Source organism: Delphinus delphis, chromosome 12 (genome assembly GCF_949987515.2).
Source record: "Delphinus delphis chromosome 12, mDelDel1.2, whole genome shotgun sequence".
Lineage (NCBI taxonomy): Eukaryota > Metazoa > Chordata > Mammalia > Artiodactyla > Delphinidae > Delphinus > Delphinus delphis.
The window spans coordinates 43,499,345-43,520,107 of record NC_082694.2 but is presented as its reverse complement, the minus strand read 5'-3'; the positions used below and the strand labels follow the sequence as shown (position 1 = coordinate 43,520,107).

General features: G+C 37.6%; 1 long non-coding RNA gene across 3 annotated transcripts in view; it reads left to right on the top strand.

Moving 5' to 3' along the window:
* The window catches only part of LOC132434894 (uncharacterized), a 427,467-nt gene that overhangs the window by 252,385 nt on the left and 154,319 nt on the right, over positions 1–20,763 (top strand). The window contains exon 6 of one of the 3 annotated variants that reach the window (XR_009521450.2): positions 2,027–2,063. The exons of the other annotated variants lie outside the window; for them this stretch is intronic. This is a non-coding gene — a long non-coding RNA (uncharacterized lncRNA). Of the gene's footprint in view, positions 1–2,026; positions 2,064–20,763 lie in introns of those variants that run through there. 3 annotated transcript variants of the gene reach the window in all.

Here is a 20,763-nt window from a genome sequence, read left to right as displayed (position 1 = left end):
CAACATCAAATTATACTTTAGTCTGCAAGGGTGATTTGTTGGTTGGTAATGAACATAGAAAAGATTTTGAACTTCCACCACAGAGTGAAGAACTTTTGAACATTTGCTAATTTTAGACTTCCTTTTGGTTTTTCCTTGAAAAGTTTTGCTAATCTTTCTACATGCTTGCTCTTATTGGTATGTCTAATTACTACTACCTTTCTCCTCTTCCTCACAGCATCTGCTGTGTGTCTTTCCTCCCTCATGTCTTTTAGCCCCTCATTTATTTTTCTACCAGCTGCTGAGGAAAGCCAGGTTTCTTAAAGCAGCATCATGACATTTACATGGGGTAGGTAACAACTGGGACATAGAAGATAAGTCTATCCCATGCCCTTTCATTGTTACTCCATTTTCTATAAATAACCTTGAAACTGGAGTTGAACAAGTTAATAATTTGTTTAAATGAAATAAAACATTTCAGAGTCGTGTAAAAGGAACTGGATTCCTGTCTTCTATATTTCAGCCTGAGGATCATTTTTCAGGCCCTACTTTTTCTCATACTTATCAAAGATCATTAAATCAGCATTAGATCTTTCATTCTTTGACTCTTTTGCCATTCATGTTCTTTTTATGATTATATATACTTCAGAGCTCCACAGGTTTAATACAACTCCTCTATTACGTAGATGAAGAAATTACCTGAAAACCAACAGACACACAGATACACACACACAGATGCAGACACAGGCACACACACATTTAATAGCATCGCTGGGTCTGAAATCCTATTTTCTTGATTATTATTCTGTACAATATTAATCCCTTCATTTCTTTTTGGGTGCCTGCTGTGTTCCAGGCCCTGGGCTGGGTGTTGGGGATACAAAGAAGAAAGCCCAGTTTCTGGCCCATCCTCATTTGGGAGGAGAGACACATAAAGCTTAATCCTTTCTGGAGGAATCAAAAGTATTTTTTGAGACACATACTACACACTTGTAAGATAGTTATTCAGGTCTGGGAAGTGGTTTATAATAACAGAGTAAAATTATAAAGGCATATTATTGGGGTAAGAGTTAAGAGATTCAGATTTTTTTCCCCCAGTAATAAGCTGCTGTCAAACATTCATTTCATCTGAGTATAAGCTACACAAGGGCAGGGGCTGTTTTTGGCTTATCCACCTCTGTGTTGGTGCTTGACATGAAATAAGTTCTAAACAAAATGTGTGGATGAATTATTGAATGAATAGTTTTTTTTCTTGGAAGCTCTGGTTTAGTTGAAGAATCTCATAGCATACCCATGAATAATATCAAGAAAATGACTCCCTTCTTCCCACACTCTAGTCAAGAGTGATTGGCTTCAACAAATGTTAATCAGCTTCTCTTTGTGACTCTGTTTTGCTACCATTTTCTTTGGAATATTGAAAAACCTGAAGAGACTGCTTGCTTAATAGACTTTGGAAATATGGTAGAGTTAATTTGTGTATGTTTTAGTCTTTCCAACTAGATTTCTTAAAGTGCAAATTTGTAAAAGTAAGGACTTATGTCTTTTTCGGTTGTTGTTTAATTTTTTTAAACATCTTTATCGGAGTATAATTGCTTTACAATGGTGTGTTAGTTTCTGCTTTATAACAAAGTGAATCAGCTATACATATGCATATATCCCCATATCTCCTCCCTCTTGCGTCTCCCTCCCACACTCCCTATCCCACCTCTCTAGGTGGTCACAAAGCACCGAGTTGATCTTGCTGTGCTATGCAGTTGCTTCCCACTAGCTATCTATTTTAGATTTGGTAGTGTATATACGTCCATGTCACTCTTTCACTTCGTCCCAGCTTACCCTTCCCCCTCCCGTGTCTTCAAGTCCATTCTCTACTTCTGCATCTTTATTCCTGTCCTGCCCCTAGGTTCTTCGGAACCACTTTTTTGTTTGTTTTCATATATATATGTTAGCATATGGTATTTGTTTTTCTCTTTCTGACTTATTTCACTCTGTATGACAGTCTCTAGGTCCATCCACCTCACTACAATAACTCAATTTCGTTTCTTTTTAGGGCTGTAAAAGAAATGGAAATAAAAACAAAAATAAACAAATGGGACCTAATGAAACTTAAAAGCTTTCACGCAGCAAAGGAGGCTATAAACAAGAAGAGAAGACAACCCTTAGAATGGCAGAAAATATTTGCAAATGAAGCAACTGACAAAGGATTGTATTGTATACATTGTATAAATGTGCTACATCTTCTTTATCCGATCATTTGTCGATGGACACTTAGGTTGCTTCCATGTCCTGGCTATTGTAAATAGAGTGGCAATGAACATTGTGGTACGCGACTGTTTTTGAATTATGGTTTTCTTGGGGTATATGCCCAGTAGTGGGATTGCTGGGTCATATGGTAGTTCTATTTTTAGTTTTTTAAGGAACCTCCATACTGTTCTCCCTAGTGGCTGTATCAATTTACATTTCCACCAACAGAGCAAGAGAGTTCCCTTTTCTCCACACCCTCTCCAGCATTTATTGTTTCTAGATTTCTTGATGATGGCCATTCTGACTCGTGTGAGGTGATACCTCATTGTAATTTTGATTTACATTTCTCAAATGATTAGTGATGTTGAGCATCCTTTCATGTGTTTGTTAGCGATCTGTATATCTTCTTTGGAGAAATGTCTATTTAGGTCTTCTGGCCATTTTGGATTGGGTTGTTTGTTTCTTTGATAATGAGCTGTGTGAGCTGCTTGTAAATTTTGGAGATTAATCCTTTGTCAGTTGCTTCATTTGCAAATATTTTCTGCCATTCTAAGGGTTGTCTTCTCTTCTTGTTTATGGCCTCCTTTGCTGCGCAAAAGCTTTTAAGTTTCATTAGGTCCCATTTATTTATTTATGTTTTTATTTCCATTTCTCTAGGAGGTGGGTCAAAAAGGATCTTGCTGTGATTTATGTCATGAGTGTTCTGCCTATGTTTTCCTCTAAGAGTTTTAAAGTGTCTGACCTTATATTTAGGTCTTTAATCCATTCTGAGTTTATTTTTGTGTATGGTGTTAGGAAGTGTTCTAATTTCATTCTTTTACATGTAGCTGTCCAGTTTTACCAGCACCACTTATTGAAGAGGCTGTCTTTTCTCCATTGTATACTCTTGCCTCCTTTATCAAAGATAAAGTGACCGTTTGTGCATGGGTTTATCTATGGGCTTTCTCTCCTGTTCCATCGATCTATATTTCTGTTTTTGTGCCAGTACCGTACTGTCTTGATTACTGTAGCTTTGCAGTATAGTCTGAAGTCTGGGACCCTGATTCCTCCAGCTCCGTTTTTATTTCTCAAGACTGCTTTGGCTATTCGGGGTCTTTTGTGTTTCCATACAAATTGTGAAATTTTTTGTTCTAGCTCAGTGAAAAATGCCATTGATAGTTTGATAGGGATTGCTTTGAACCTGTAGATTGCTTTGGGTAGTAGAGTCATTTTCACAATGTTGATTCTTCCAATGCAAGAACATGGTATATCTCTCCATCTGTTTGTATCATCTTTAATTTCTTTCATCAGTGTCTTATAGTTTTCTGCATACAGGTCTTTTGTCTCCTTAGGTTGGTTTATTCCTAGGTGTTTTATTCTTTTTGTTGCAATGGTAAATGGGAGTGTTTCCTTAATTCTCTTTCAGATTTTTCATTGTTAGTGTATAAGAATGCCAGAGATTTCTGTGCATTAATTTTGTATCCTGCTACTTTACCAAATTCATTGTTTAACTCTAGTAGTTTTCTGGTAGCATCTTTAGGATTCTCTATGTATAGTATCATGTCATCTGCAAACAGCGACAGCTTTACTTCTTCTTTTCCAATTTGGATTCCTTGTATTTCTTTTTCTTCTCTGATTGCCATGGCTAAAATTTCCAAAACTATGTTGAGTAATAGTGGTGAGAGTGGACAACCTTGTCTTGTTCCTGATCTTAGAGGAAATGGTTTCAGTTTTTCACCATTGAGGACGATGTTGGCTGTGGGTTTGTCCTGTATGGCCTTTATTATGTTGAGGTAAGTTCACTCTATGCCTAATTTCTGTTAGGTTTTTATCATAAATGGGTGCTGAATTTTGTTGAAAGATTTTTCTGCGTCTATTGAGATGATCATATGTTTTTTCTCCTTCATTTTATTAATATGGGTTATCACATTGATTTGTGTATATTGAAGAATCCTTACATTCCTGTTTAAACCCCGCTTGATCATGGTGTATGATCCTTTTAATGTACTGCTGGATTCTGTTTGCTAGTATTCTGTTGAGGATTTTTGCATCTATGATCATCAGTGATATTGGCCTGTAGTTTTCTTTTTTAGTGACATCTTTGTCTAGTTTTGGTATCAGGGTGATGGTGGCCTCATAGAATGAGTTTGGGAGTGGTCCTCCCTCTGCTATATTTTGGAAGAGTTTGAGAAGGATAGGTGTTAGTTCTTCTCTAAATGTTCGATAGAATTCACCTGTGAAGCCATTTGGTCCTGGGCTTTTGTTTGTTGGAAGATTTTTAATCACAGTCTCAATTTCAGTGCTTGTGATTGGTCTCTTTATATTTTCTATTTCTTCCTGGTTCAGTCTCGGAAGGTTGTGCTTTTCTAAGAATTTGTCCATTTCTTTCAGGTTGTCCATTTTATTGGCATATAGTTGCTTGTAGTAATCTCTCATGATCCTTTGTATTTCTGCAGTGTCAGTTGTTACTTCTCCTTTTCCATTTCTAATTCTATTGATTGGAGTCTCCCTTTTTTTCTTGATGAGTCTGGTTAATGGGTTATCAATCTTGTTTATCTTTTCAAAGGAAAAACTTTTAGTTTTATTGATCTTTGCTATTGTTTCCTCATTTCTTTTTCATTTATTTCTGATCTGATCTTTATCATTTCTTTCCTTCTGCTAACTTTGGGGTTTTTTTGTTCTTCTTTCTCTAATTGCTTTAGGTGTCAGGTTAGGTTGTTTATTTGAGATTTTTCTTGTTTCTTGAGGTAGGATGGTATTGCTATAAACTTCCCTCTTAAGACTGCTTTTGCTGCATCCCATAGGTTTTGGGTCATCATGTTTTCATTGTCATTTGTTTCTAGGTATTTTTTGATTTCCTCTTTGATTTCTTCAGTGATCGTTTGGTTATTTAGGAGTGTATTGTTTAACGTCCATGTGTTTGTATGTTTTACAGTTTTTTTTCCTGTAATTGATATCTAGTCTCATAGTGTTATAGTCAGAAATGATACTTGATATGATTTCAATTTTCTTAAATTTATGAAGGCTTGATCTGTGACCCAGGATATGATCTATCTGGAGAGTGTTCCATGAGCGCTTGAGAAGAAAGTGTATTCTGTTGTTTTTGGATGGAATGTCCTATAAATATCAATTAAGTCCATCTTGTTTAATGTTTCATTTAAAACTTGTGTTTCCTTATTTATTTTCATTTTGGATGATCTGTCCATTGGTGAAAGTGGGATGTTAAAGTCCCATACTGTGATTGTCTTACTCTCAATTTCCCCTTTTATGGCTCTTAGCATTTGCATTACGTATTGAGGTGCTCCTATGTTGGGTGCATAAATATTTACAATTGTTATATCTTCTTCTTGGATTGATCCCTTGATCATCATGTAGTGTACTTCTTTGTCCTTGTAATTGTCTTTGTTTTAAAGTCTATTTTTTCTAATATGAGAATTGCTACTCCAGCTTTCTTTTGATTTCTATTTGCATAGAATATCTTTTCCATCTCCTCACTTTCAGTCTGTATGTGTCCCTAGGTCTGAAGTGTGTCTCTTATAGACAGCATATGTATGGGTCTTGTTTTTGTATCCATTCAGCCAGTCCATGACTTTTGGTTGGAGCATTTAATCCATTTACATTTAAGGTAGTTATCGATATGTATGTTCCTATTACCATTTTCTTGATTGTTTTGGGTTTGTTATTGTAAGTCTTTTCCTTCTCTTGTGTCTCCTGCCTAGAGAACTTCCTTTAGCATTTGTTGTAAAGCTGGTTTGGTGGTGCTGAATTCTCTTAGCTTTTGCTTGTCTGTAAAGGTTTTAATTTCTCTGTTGAATCTGAATGAGATCCTTGCTGGGTAGAGTAATCTTGGTTGTAGGTTTTTCTGTTTAATCACTTTTAATATGTCCTCCCACTCCCTCTGGCTTGTAGAGGTTTTGCTGGAAGATCAGCTGTTAACCTTATGGGGATTCCCTTGTTTGTTATTTGGTTTTTTTCCCTTGATGCTTTAAATATTTTTTTTCTGTGTATTTAATTTTTGATAGTTTGATTAGTATGTGTCTTGGCGTGTTTCTCCTTGGATTTATCCTGTATCAGACTCTGCGCTTCCTGGACTTGATTGACTATTTCCTTTCCCATATTAACGACGTTTTGAACTATAATCTCTTCTAAAATTTTCTCAGTCCCTTTCTTTTTCTCATCTTCTTCTGGGACCCCTGTAATTCGAATATTTTTCCATTTATTGTTGTCCCATAGGTCTCTGAGAATGTCCTCAATTCTTTTAATTCTTTTTTATTTATTCTTCTGTGCGGTAGTTATTTCCACTATTTTCTCTTCCCGGTCACTTATCTGTTTTTCTGCCTCAGTTATTCTGCTATTGATTCCTTTTAGAGAATTTTTAGTTTCATTTATTGTGTTGTTCATCATTGTTTGCTCTTTAGTTCTTCTAGGTCCTTGTTAAACATTTCTTGTATTTTCTCCATTCTATTTCCAAGATTTTGGATCATGTTTACTATCATTATTTTGAATTTTGTTCAGGTAGATTGCCTATATTCTCTTCATTTGTTTAGTCTGGTGGGTTTTTACCTTGCTTCTTCATCTGCTGTGTAGTTCTCTGTCTTCTCATTTTGATGACCTTACTGTGTCTGGGGTCTCCTTTTCATAGGCTGCAGGTTCGTAGTTCGTGTTGTTTTTGGTGTCTGCCCCGAGTGGCTACGTTTGATTCAGTGGATTGTGTAGGCTTCCTGGTGGAGGGGACTGGTGCCTGTGTTCTGGTGGATGAGGCTGTATCTTGTCTTTTGGTGGGCAGGACCACATCTGGTGGTGTGTTTTGGGGTGTCTGTGACCTTATTATAATTTTAGGCAGCCTCTCTGCTAATGGGTGGGGTTGTGTTCCTGTCTTGCTAGTTGTTTGGCATAGGGTGTCCAGCACTGTAGCTTGCTGGTCATTGAGTGGAGCTGGATCTTAGTGGTCAGGTGGAGATTTCTGGGAGAGCTTTCACCATTTGATATTACGTGGAGCTGGGCGGTCTCTAGTGGACAAATGTCCTGTACTCAACTCTCCCACCTCAGAGGCACAGGCCTGACACCCGGCGGGAGCACCAAGACCCTGTCATCCACATGGCTCAGAAGAAAAGTGAGGAAAAGTGAAAGCAAGAAAGAAAAATAAATAAAATTTAAAAATACAGTTATTAAAATAAAAAATTATTAAAACGTAATAAAAAAAGAAGAAAAAAGAAAGAAAGAAAGAAGAGAGCAATCAAACCGGAAAACAAATCCACCAATGATAACAAGTGCTAAAAACTATTCAAAAAAAACAAAAACAAAAAATGGAGAGACAGAACCCTAGACAAATGGTAAATGCAAAGCTATAGAGACAAAATCCCACAAAGGAGCATACACATACACACTCACAAAAAGAAAAAAAGGAAAAAACATATGTATATATATATAAAAGAAGAGAGCATCCAAATCAATAAACAAATCTACCAGTAATAATAAAATCTAAATACTAAACTAAGATAAACGTAAAACCAGAAACAAATTCGATACAGCAAACCACAAGTCTACAGTTGCTCCCAAAATCCACCGCCTCAATTTTGGGATGATTTATTGTCTATTCAGGTATTCCACAGATGCAGGGTATATCAAGCTGATCGTGGAGATTTAATCCACTGCTCCTGAGGCTGCTGGGAGAGATTTCCCTTTCTCTTCTTTTTTCACACAGCTCCTGGTGTTCAGCTTTGGATTTGGCCCTGCCTCTGCATGTAGGTCGCCTGAGGGTGTCTGTTCTTCGCTCAGACAGGACGTGGTTAAAGTAGCAGCTAATTAGGGGGCTCAGGCCGGAGGGAGGGAGGGGTACGGAATGTGGGGCGAGTCTGCAGCGGCAGAGGCAACCGTGACGTTGCAACAGCCTGAGGCACGCCTTGTGTTTTCCTGGGAAAGTCGTCCCTGGATCACGGGACCCTGGCAGTGGTGGGCTGCACAGGCTCCCGGGAGGGGAGGTGTGGATAGTGACCTGTGCTTGCACAGAGGCTTCTTGGTGGCTGCAGCAGCAGCCTTAGCATCTCATGCCCATCTCTGGTGTCCACACTGATAGGTGCGGCTCGCGCCCGTCTCTGGAGCTCGTTTAGGCCGTGTTCTGAATCCCCTGTCCTCGTGCACCCTGAAACAATATTTCCCCTCTTAGGCAATTCCAGACTTTTTCCTGGACTCCCTCCTGGCTAGCCATGGTGCACTAGCCCCTTCAGGCTCTGTTCACGCCGCCAACCCCAGTCCTCTCCCTGAGATCTGACCACCGAAGCCCAAGCCTCAGCTCCCAACCCCCACCCGCCCCTGCAGGCAGGTGAACAGACAAGACTCTCGGGCTGGTGAGTGCTGGTCGGCACCAATCCTCTGTGTGGGAATCTCTCTGCTTTGCCCTCTGCACCCCTATTGCTGCGCTCTTCTCCGTAGCTCCAAATATTGCCCCCCCCCCCTCATCTCTGCCAGTGAAGGTGCTTCCTAGTGTGTGGACACTTTTCCTCCTTCACAGCTCCCTCCCAGAGGTGCAGGTCCCGTTCCTATTCTTTTGTCTCTGTTTTTTCTTTTGACCTACCCATGTACGTGGGTTTCTTGCCTTTTGGGAAGTCTGAGGTCTTCTGTCAGTGTTCAGGAGGTGTTCTGTAGGAGTTGTTCCACATGTAGATGTATTTCTGATGTATTTGTGGGGAGGAAGGTGATCTCCACATCTTACTCTTTCGCCATCTTGAAGGTCTCCTCCAAGGACTTATGTCTTATTCTTTTGGTTCACTATTTCATTTGGACAACAGTGAGATTTTAAAACTCATAGAAAGTTTAAGATACATGCAAACTCAAAAGTTCTTTGCAAATGGAAGTGAATATGTATTTCCATTATTTGTAAGTGGTAATGCATTAAGTCTGACTAACTTCCAATTTGTGGAAATGATATTAACATGTGAAAACTCTTAGTCGTATATTTGAAACCTATTAATAGACTGTTCCTAAATCATAAAATCGCTGTAAAGCCAGTGACTATATGCTCTTCAAGTAGTCTGTTAAATCAGTAAATTCTGTGAAATATAAACCTAATAGCCAAACCATTTATGGGCAGTAATGTAGACTAAATTATTGGTTTTATTGCCATACAGAGATACCAGTGTTTAATTTGGTGGTTAGGTTTAATTAGGTGATTATGTGCTGATTAACTGGTATTGCACTTTATTTGAAACTATTAAATACATTTGGTTGTTATAATTGAATCCTATGACTAGAAAGTAAAACTTAGACAAATATCCATGTAAAATCATCTGGATGGTTTGTGTGTGTGGATGTGTATTATTTATTTTACGAATTGTTTGTTTTTAAAAATGTTATTGGTCCCTCAGTTTTTCTACAGATATTTGTAGAACGCATACTATGTGCTAAGCATTGGCTTACCACCATGCCCCTAAGGATATTATAGTCTGCAGGGGTGTCAAACATCTAAGCAGGCATTTATAATGCAATGTGATGGGGCAGCACAGAGAGCACAAGGAAGAGGCAATTAACCCCAACTTGGGAGGCCAAGGAAGATTTGTTTCCCCAAAGGAGGGACATCTAAGGCAGTCCTGGTGGATAAATCAGGTTAGTCACTGACAAGGGAGGAAATGGCCCTTCACTAAGGCTTAGAGAGCCTCCAAGGGAGCTGGAAGCACTGCAGTATAAATGGAGTCAAGAGATCAGTTAGGGGTGAGAAAGGGAGTTGAAGATGGAGGGATAACCTGCGGTTGGGTCTGGAGGCCCTTGTCTGCCACACTAAGCAACCTGGGCTACATGGTGCTCTATAAGTGGGTTTCAAGTATATTTGTCTCTAACTGAAAAATGTCAGCTGGATTTAGAAACAGGTCATATTTGACCTTGAAGAGAGCAGTTTAGTGGGAGGTGTGGGAGTAGAAACCAGACTGCAGCAGGTTGAAGAGTGAATAAAATATAATGAAGTAGAGACAGTGGCTGCTTTCAAGTCAGAAGTTATTTCGATTTATGGAACATTTAAAGTTTGTCTGTCATTAAATGTATAGGATTAGTCTGGAATTACAGGTTGGCTACAGTAACAGATGCTAGGTTTACTATCATATACCTCTCTTGATGTTGCTAATTTTATTTTCCAAGAGTATTGTGAAGAAAATAATGTTAGGTGATAAAACTGTTTCCTCTAAAAAGAAGAGTTTTTTTTTTTTTTTTTTTATGATCAAGGCTAATATCTTCTACTTAAGAATTATGGTGTATCTGAGATCTGATAAGTTCCTACAAAGTTCTGTCTCATAGTGACTAATTGAGAGAACTTAAAAGTAGCTATAGTTACTGCTATAAACAAAGCAAGTCACAAGAATCTAATTTTTGAAAGTAGCTTATTCATTTCACACAAGAATTCTTGACATTATAAAAGACACTGGCTCTAGGATTTCTTTGGCTCTTTTATACATGTAAAATTATTTGAGTAACAAGAATTCTGCTTTCATAATATTATGCAAAGCAGCCCATCTGTAGTCTAAGTTCCATGTTGCCTTTCTTTCGGCACAAATTATTTTTTTTCAGGCTGTAAGCATTAAAAATGAAATTAGTAGATGGTGCTTCTGATGTTAAAACTGGTATCAGAGGTGGGTTTACCTTGAAGTTAATGAAACTTCAGAGCCCCTCACTTGTACAGCCCCATATCCAATTTTGTATCTCAAATTTCTAAGACCCTGTACCTAATTTTGCATTCACAATTTCATATTCTTTTTCAGAAAGAGGGTACCCAAATTGCATACATTTCAAACCAACAAAAATCTGGGTCTGCCCTGATTTCTCCATAATAGATAATACCTAGATAAAGAATCTCAATGTAAGTATTTAAAGCTTCTACTTTGAAATTTATCAAGAAAACTGGAGAAGTAGACTATTGAAGGGAGAAACACACACTTAAATTTTAAACAAATGTTAATGAGTCAAGAATATTCTTGAAAACCAACAAAGCAAAAAGTTCCTACAACTAAGTAATTTTATTTTCTCTTTGTGTGCCTTTGTGATCTAGCAATAGGACACGATTTTTGAGTCTTGTTGTTTGTGAGGTGTGAATTAATCTTCCCAGCAATGCTATGAGGTAGGACCTATTATTGTCTGCAGTGTACAGATGAGGAAGCTGAGGCCTAGAGACCTGCAACTGATCTGGGCCTGCTTGTTAAGGAAGCATTTAGCTTTCTGTCCATTGTTCAACTAATCAACACACACTGTTCACTGTTTATCTGTTTGGTACCTGAACAAACTTAACTCTTCACAGGAAAATATGTCTAAAGGCAAATACCCTTGGTCATAAGGGAACTATCAGGGGCCATGTCTGGCCCAGGGCATATCCAGGAAAAGGGACACCAAGCACATATCTCTTCAAGAGTGAGTCTATCTGTGCTATTATTAACATATAGAAAAAATGGATTATTACTTTGGTGTATTTTAGATAGCTGTTCTACCTAAAGTATTTTATTGCTTTTCCATCTCAGGAGAGAATTAAACCACTCAAGAATCCACTGGTTGTCCATAATCAGAATCTTGTTAGAACATTTGAATGACTGTCAGAAAACTGACTGTTTAAGAAAGGAAGGGTCAATCTACAGTCTTCCCACAAAAAAAGAAAGAGTTGGGTCTAAATTAACTATGGCCATGGGGAAAAAGAAATGTTAAGTAAAAATATTCAATAAAAATCCCCTTGTGTAGTTTCTTATATGATCCAAGTACCTGTTGTCATACGAACAGCTTAAGATTTATTTGTCATTAAAATACTCAGCGTGCATGGGGCTTGTGGTAGACATAACCAAAGTCAGGAATCTCATCTATTCTAAAGCCATCCATGAGTAGCTAAAGAACAGATCATCCCATTTTTTTTTTTTAACCCAGCTGTCAAAGCATTTATATTACCCAAATGGAGTCATGTTATCCCATAGAACCTGGAGTATGTTTAATTGAATCCTCCTGTGGTAATTGTGTTTTCAGGCTGGTCCCTGGTCTTCAGAATTTCTAGAAGCCTGGAAAGGGTTTAGTTATTTATTACAGGCTTTTCCCAGACTATTAAGTCCTCCCTTACTTCCCCCCCACTCCAGCAATATTTTATTTTTAAAGAGCACCTGGTACTCTGAGCATAGTTTATTTTCACGTTTCAAATCTGAAATGTGATTTTGAGAAAAAATAAAAAGCCAACAGCTGGGATCAGGCAGCATCTACTTAGTTTCAGTAACATATTTCTTTTTTTTTGTTTTTTTGTTCTTTTTTTTGCGGTACGCCGGCCTCTCACTGTTGTGGCCTCTCCCATTGTGGAGCACAGGCTCCAGACGCGCAGGCTCAGCGGCCATGGCTCATGGGCCCAGCCGCTCCGTGGCATGTGGGATCTTCCTGGACCGGGGCACGAACCTGTGTCCCCCGCATCGGCAGGCGGACTCTCAACCACCGCGCCACCAGGGAAGCCCCTATATTTCTTTTAAGTAGCTTCAGTTGGTTTTGTCTTTTTTCCTATTCTTTTCTGATTGTAAAACTTTCTTCAGAAGTTGGGATTGGAAAGGGGGTTGAAACAAGTGAATTTTTGAGGACTCTCACTCTATAATGTTACTGTAAAAAGATTTTTAGGGCCTCTGTGTTTGGTAAGAATTACCGAAAAAAAAATCTCCTGTTAGAAATTTGCCAAATCATTTTATAGCTGAAAGAGCTGCTTCTGAATGTTATATTTAACCTAAATAGCTGACTGATTTATCCTTCCAATAACCTTCCACCTCTGCCCCTCTAACCCCCTACCTAATTTTGTCTTATTTAGTCATGAATAAATAACATTTATGATTACAGTTGTTATGGCCCTTGGGAACTGTGAGATGCTCTCAGCTGGAATTTAAATCTACAACCAGTAATCCAATTTGTCAGATTTTGGGATCTTAGCCACATATACTCAGCATTATTCAATCACCAGTCATATCTCTAGAAAAGAACAGGTCTTGCCACATAAATTCAGTTTCTGAATGAAAGCCAGCATGAGTCAAACAGACACAACTAACTGGGTCTTCACCGTAAAGAACATTTGTTAGCAAGTTGCGGCATAGTTGTTCATTATCTGATAGAAAACTCTTTATTGGGAAAATATTTTGCCATGAAAATATAAAATATATGAGTTGGGGGTACTTACTGGGAGGCACTCATTGGGAGGTTTAAACCATGCTTTAAATGTAATGGAAATCTTGGACTTTTGATGCTAGGGCATCAAATTTGAAGTGAAATTTAAAATATTTTTGGATTCATCAAGTTTGTCTTCTAATTACAGCATGGTTTAGTGTTAATGAAAACTTATCAGCACTTTTGTGAAAGTTAGACTGGATAATTTTACTTGAAATTTAAGCTACTTGTATCCTGAATTCTTTACTTTCTCATGTCCGTTTTTTTTTTTTTTTTTTTTTTTTTTGCGGTACGCGGGCCTCTCACTTTTGTGGCCTCTTCCATTGCGGAGCACAGGCTCCGGACGCGCAGGCTCAGCGGCCCTGGCTCAGGTGCCCAGCCGCTCCGCGGCATGTGGGATCTTCCCGGACCGGGGCATGAACCCATGTCCCCTGCATCGGCAGGCAGACTCTCAACCACTGCGCCACCAGGGAAACCCTCTCATGCCCTTTTTTAATACATGTGTAATTATTTAGAGAATAAGTAAAACTCAGGATTAAGCTTTAATTTCTACAGTGTTTGCAGAGTCCTAGTAACAGTGTCACCTCAGTAGGTTGCTCTTTGGATTGAATACTTTTTCTCCAGGCAAGGGGGACCATGTAACCACTGGAAATGAAGTGTAGGTTATAATTCTTAGTCATTTGTTGATGTAGGCTAAAGTCCAAACAATGAACTAGAGGTGAAAGTCCCTAGGTCCTATTACTAATCCCCATGGTCTCTAAGGTTCCTTTTGTTTTTCTTCTCATTACATTATTAACTGTATAATGTCAAGGGATACATCAAACTCCCATAATGGAAGCACAATGTATAAACAATTTATTACCTAAAAAATTTCTTATCCTATATGTAGGGTTCTCATATGTAATGTATAACATTGCCAAACTCCAGATAACTTTTTCAAAAACTTTTTAAATTCTGCAGATTTTCTAATTTTTCCCCTGATATTTGATTCTAATTATTATGACTTCCTTACTTTGTTGTATTAGATTGTGGCCACATTACAATAGGGCATATAAAAATCATTTCACTAGAGACTTCTATCGTCTGTAGTTGAATAGTCTTGGTTGGATTCCACAGTACTTCTTCCTGAGCCTCAGCATCTTCCCTTTGAAAACTGCCAGAGTCACCATAAAGAAAAATGTGAAGTTTAAAGAAGTTGTAATTTTATTATCTATGGTATTGTTTACACACAATATAATTTTTCTAAGTAATACATTTAATTTTTAAAAAACGTATTCATTAACATGATTATTACAGAAAATAATGACAAGCAAAAAGATATAAAATTACCTCAGATCCTACACCCAGTGGTAACAAGTGTTAACATTTTCATTCTGATGGATATCTTTTAATATCTCTCTATCTATACATATACACACACATATATATTAATATATATAATATGTGTATAAAATGGGGTCATACTATGCCTACTTATATTGCAATTGTTCTTTCCCTGATTTAATATTATTATCAACACATTTTCCTATTCACAATTAGGTATCTGTGCTATCATGTAATGGTTGCTTAAGGTGATGCTGTGTAGATTGCTATAATTTATTTAGCCAGTCCCTAATTATTGGACATTTAAATTGTTTCCAAGTTTATATTATTATTATAAAGAGTTTACTAATCATAAATTCTTATACATAAATCTTATGCATTTGGTTGTTTATTTTCTTAGGATGAATTTCTAGAGGCATGATTCCTAGGTTAAAGGATAAGCACACAATAAGGCTTTTGATATCTGTTGCCAAATTGTTCCCCCAAAATAGTACATCAATATATAGTCTCTCCTGTTGAATATGAATGATCTATTTTTTTTTTTTTTTTTGTGGTACGTGGGCCTCTCACTGCTGTGGCCTCTCCCGTTGCGGAGCACAGGCTCCGGACGCGCAGGCTCAGTGGCCATGGCTCATGGGCCCAGCCAATCCGCAGCATGTGGGATCTTCCCAGACTGGGGCACGAACCCGTGTCCCCTGCATCGGCAGGCGGACCCTCAACCACTGCGCCACCAGGGAAGCCCTGAATGATCTTTTATTCCTTACTGTCCTTTTCTTTTTTTTTTTTTTTTATAAATTTATTTATTTATTTTTGGCTGTGTTGTGTCTTTGTTTCTGCTTGTGGGCTTTCTCTAGTTGCAGCAAGCGGGGGCCACTCTTCGTTGTGGTGTGCGGGCTTCTCATTGCAGTGGCCTCTCCTGTTGCAGAGCACGAGCTCTAGGCATGTGGGCTTCAGAAGTTGTGGCGCACAGGCTTAGTTGCTCTGTGGCATGTGGGATCCTCCCGGACCAGGGCTCGAACCCGTGTCCCCTGCATTGGCAGGCGGATTCCCAACCACTGTGCCACCAGGCAAGCCCTATCCTTTTCTTTTTAATTTTTGATGTTTTCACAGTTGAAAATGGCATCAAACGGTTGCTCTGATTTCTATTTCATTAATTACTAGTGAGGTTGAAATGCGTTTTTAATGTATTTACGTGTACATCTATCATTTTTTGATGGAATGTCCGTTTCAGTGTTTAGCCTATTTTTGTATTAAATCTTTGTAGGATTTTTAAAATGTTATAACTTTTGTCTATTATAATAAATACAAGATTTTTTTACTTTGTCATTTTCCTTTTAATGTTTGTGATATTTTTGACATACAGTTTAAACCTTTAACTTTTATTTTTAAAATTAAATATATCATTTGTACAAATGAACATGTAAATACCATACATATACCCTTTGAAGAAGAATAAAAATAAAACAAGTAATCCTGTACTCACATCCCAGTTTAAGAATAGTACATTTCCAAAACTTTTAAAGCTTGTATGAGCTCCTATCATATCATATTTCTCCTTCTCTCTGGAGGTAAAAAATTTCCTTAATTTTGTTATTTTCTTTATATTTTTATCACATACGGACAATTCCTAAATAAAATATTATTTAATTTTGCATATTTTTGGCATGATTTAGAACTAAAATCATACTGCATGAATTCTTTTGTAGCTTCATTTTTTTTAAAAAAAACCTAAACGTTATTCATTGAGAAGCATCAATGTTGATGTTTCCTTTTTAATGCATGTATGGTATTCTTCTCTATGGCCATATCACAATTTATTCATTCCTCTGTTGTTTCCAGTTTTTGATATTACAAAAAAATGCCACCATAAACCTTGTACTTGTCTCCTGGTGCTTAGGTGCAAAAAATGTATTCTTAGTATTAGAATTGCTGGGTTGTAGGGTAGGCATATTTTCTGCTTTAAAAAAAGCCAAATTGTTTTCCGAAGGGTTTGTACTATTTTATACTCCCACCAGCAGTGTTTAAGAGTTTCTGTTGCTCCAGATTATTGTTAACATTTGGTATTATCAGACTTTAAAACTACTAGTGGCTGTAAAATGTTACCTCATTGAGGTTTTATTTTGCATTTCTCTGATTACTTATGAGGTGAGATCTTTTTCATAAGATTACTGGCAGAATGCCTTTTCATATCGTCTGAACAGTTTTTTCTATTGGGTTGTCTATCCTTTCATTATTCTTTTTCTTTCTTCTTTCCTTTTCTCCCTCCCTCCCTCCTTCCCTTCTGCTTTCCCTCCTTCCTCCTTTCTTTTTTCATTCCAAGGGGGTTCTTTATATATTCTGGATACTGATGTTAAGTTGGTTTTATGTGTGAAAATGCCTTCCCCTCCATCTGTGACTTCTACCCACTGCTTCCCTTTAATGGTAACATCTGAAATTGATTTTTGTGAATGCTTTCACATGCTGTGCTAGGTTGCATTATTTATTTATTATTATTATTTTTTGTGGTACGTGGGCCTCTCACTGCTGTGGCCTCTCCCGTTGCGGAGCACAGGCTCCAGACGCGCAGGCTCAGCAGCCATGGCTCACGGGCCCAGCCGCTCCGCGGCATGTGGGATCTTCCCGGACCGGGGCACGAACCCATGTCCCCTGCATCGGCAGGCGGACTCTCAACCACTGCGCCACCAGGGAAGCCCTAGGTTGCATTATTGGTCCCATTTCTTTACCCTTCCCTATATCCCCTTTGTTATGTGGCTTCAAGTTCCTTGGACAAAGTCAGATGGTATTTCCCCAGCTCTTGACTTGGGATCAGTCATGCAGCTTGTTTTGGCCACCAGAATGTGCAGAAGAGACATCAGTTCCAAGCCTAGGCCTTAAGAGGCTTTGTGTGTTTCTCCTTCTTCCAATGCTATTTGAAGAACATGTCTGTGCTAGTCCACTAGTCCCAAGAGAAGGAGAGCTACCTCAGTCAAGCAGCATGAGCTGAGCCCAGTTGATTTCAACTGAATCCCAGATGACTCATAGACATATCAGTGATAAACCATTGCTGCTTTAAGCCACTAAGTTTGAGGTGGTTTGTTCTGTGACAATAGTTAACTGATACAGGTGCTGACTCAATTTCATTTTTTTTCTGTATGAAAACTAATCATCTCTCTTATCATTATATAGTAATGCCTCCAGTGTTTTGGTTTTCTTTGTGTTAGCAATTTTTCATTTATAGTGATTATTATTACTTTTGAATTTATCTCTACCATCTTAACTTTCATTTTCTCTAATTTTTTCTATGTTCCTTTTTGCTTTCTTTTGGATTGGTTTGTATTAGCCTGTTTTTTTTTCCCATTCTAGTTTTTAATTGTGCTTACTATTTCTATTAATTTTGTGGTTACCTTAAAATTTTTAGCATGCATGTTTAACTTAACAATGTTTAAAGGTAATTACCTCTTCACTCTCTTGAACAATACAAGGACCTTAGAACACTTTAACTTTGATAACCATATTCTGTACTATTATTTTTGTCTATTCTGTCTTTTTAAAATGCTACAAATTGCACATTGTTATCATTGCAGTCAGTGTTTATGGAATTTGCCAATATGTTTACTATATTTTCTCTCAGTATTTCATCTTGCATTTCCTATTTTTCTTTGGAGCTTTGTCCTAGAGTGCTTCCTTTAGAAGCTCCTTTAGTAAGCGTCTGTTGGTGGTAAACTCTCCTTTTTTGTTTTTCTGAAATATCTTCATCATGCTTATCTTGAAAGATACCTTTGCTGGGTATACAATTCCAGGCAGGCTGAGGGTTATTATCCTTTGACATAATGAAGGTATTATTCTATAACCTTCTGCCTTCCATGGTTACTCTCAAGATGTGGGCAGTCATTTAAATTGCTCATTTGTAGATAATCTCTCTTTTCTCTCTGGCTTCTTTTAAGACCTCTTTAATTCAGTTATGCTACAGTTTTTCACGTTGTGTGTAGGTAGGGATTTATTTTCATTTGTCCTTCTTGGCATTATTGTGACTCATGAATCTGAGGATTTACGCCTTTCCACAATTCTAGCAATTCTCTTTCATCTCCTCATACTCTTGATTATCTCTTTTGCCTGTCCTATTAAACAGCTCTCTCTCCCTTCCAAGTCCTTTGACCTCTTTTTTTATGTCAACCTTTGATTCCCTTTGCTGCATATCTGGTTCATGGCTTCTCTCTTCAGCTCTAATTTGACGATTAACCTGACAATTGAGTTTCTAATCTTAATTATTATAGTTTTCATTCCTAGAAGTAACATTTTATCTTTTAAAAACCCTATCCATTTTTTTATAATCTCTTTCTTATAATTTTCAATATGTTTTTTTCTTTAAACACATTAAGCTCATATTAAAAAAAATTCAATATCTGACAATTCCAGGGCTTCCCTGGTGGCACAGTGGTTGGGAGTCCACCTGCCGATGCAGGGGACACGGGTTCGTGCCCCGGTCTGGGAGGATCCCACATGCCCCGGAGCGGCTGGGCCTGTGAGCCATGGCTGCTGAGCCTTGCGCATCCAGAGCCTGTGCTCCACAACGGGAGAGGCCACAACAGTGAGAAGTCCGTGTACTGCAAAAAAAAAAAAAAAAAAAATCTGACAATTCCAATACCAGCAATTTTTGAAGTTTGAATTGCCTGGTTATTCTGCTGACTCTTGTTCATGGTGGATTGGTTCCTTATGTGTTTTGTGATTTTTATTTGTGAGCTCACAACCATTGGAACTCTCTCTGTGGAAAGACTATGAGGCCTGGATTAAAGGTAACTTTTTTTTTTTTTGGCTTCATGGCATGCAGGATCTTAGTGCCCCAACCATGGAACCCATGCCCCCTGCAGTGGAAGCATGGAGTCTTAACCACTGGACCACCAGGGAAGTCCCAAATGTAACTTCTATAGATAGAATTTTCATCTGTTTCTGCAAGCCAAAGGGACACTACAAAATCAAGAGCTACTTTAGTCTACCTTAATCTTTAATATATTCTTTTTCAGGCTGCATAGATAATGTGAATTCTGCTACCAAAGCAAATGAAAGTTGACTTGAGGTTATGAATTTTCATGCATTCTCTTCTTTTTTACCTTTATCCAGAATCCAGAGTCTGGAATCCAGATCCCTCCTTCTGTGGGGTAGGGAGAAAAGTTTTTGTTTTGATGTTTGTTTTTTCAGTTTACCCCTTTCCCTGAGAATGTCTCCTTTCATGATTTCAGTTTTGTGGAAGTGTCTTAATCTTAATTTCTGTCTAAATTGACCTTGTCTCCTGTTCCTTGTCAAAATCAAAATCTCCAAACTACCAGAAATCAGCAACTATCAGCAAATGCCACCAAGCAACTGTGCACTTTAGTGCTTGATTACCTTTTTGGATTCTATCTTTTAAGTCATTTTTGCCTCTGAAGAATTCCCTTATTTTCTTGCCATCTAAGCTATGCTTCTAGAAGATTTTTTAAATGTTTTATTCAGAATTTATAGGTATTTTGTACAGAAACATTACTTGTACACCCTATTTCTGGAATTATAAATCCAAAAATTTAAAGTTTTGATGTCATCAAATCTATCAACATTTCCTTGTATGGGTTTTGGTTTTTGTGTTAAGTGTAGGAAGTCCTGCTCCAATTCAAGAATACTCAAATATTCACATTTATTTTTATTTGGTAATACTGTGTTTTAAGTATTTAAATATATAATTCATGTAGAATTTATCTTGAAACATGAAAACTAGAAATTAATTCTATTTTTCTCTCAGATAGTTAACTTATCCCAACATCTAGGTAATTTTTCAAAAAATATGAAATAATGAAGGCCAAAGTTATTATCACCAATGAATAGAAGTTGTGTTTGAATAGAAGTTATAATCATACTTATTAGCTGTCTAATATGGAAAACCAATTATGAAAATGAATGGCTTTGTGTTTTTAAAAGTATCTTAATTTCCTTTGTATTCTTGGAAAAAGGAAGACCTTTAATTCTTTGGTTTTATTTGCCAGTGCTTACTGTGGAAGATATCTTTTTTCCTCAGAAATTCCCAGGATACTCTAAAATAAGGCATTAAAACAGGAAACCCTGGGGAATAAACATTTTTGCTGTACTCAT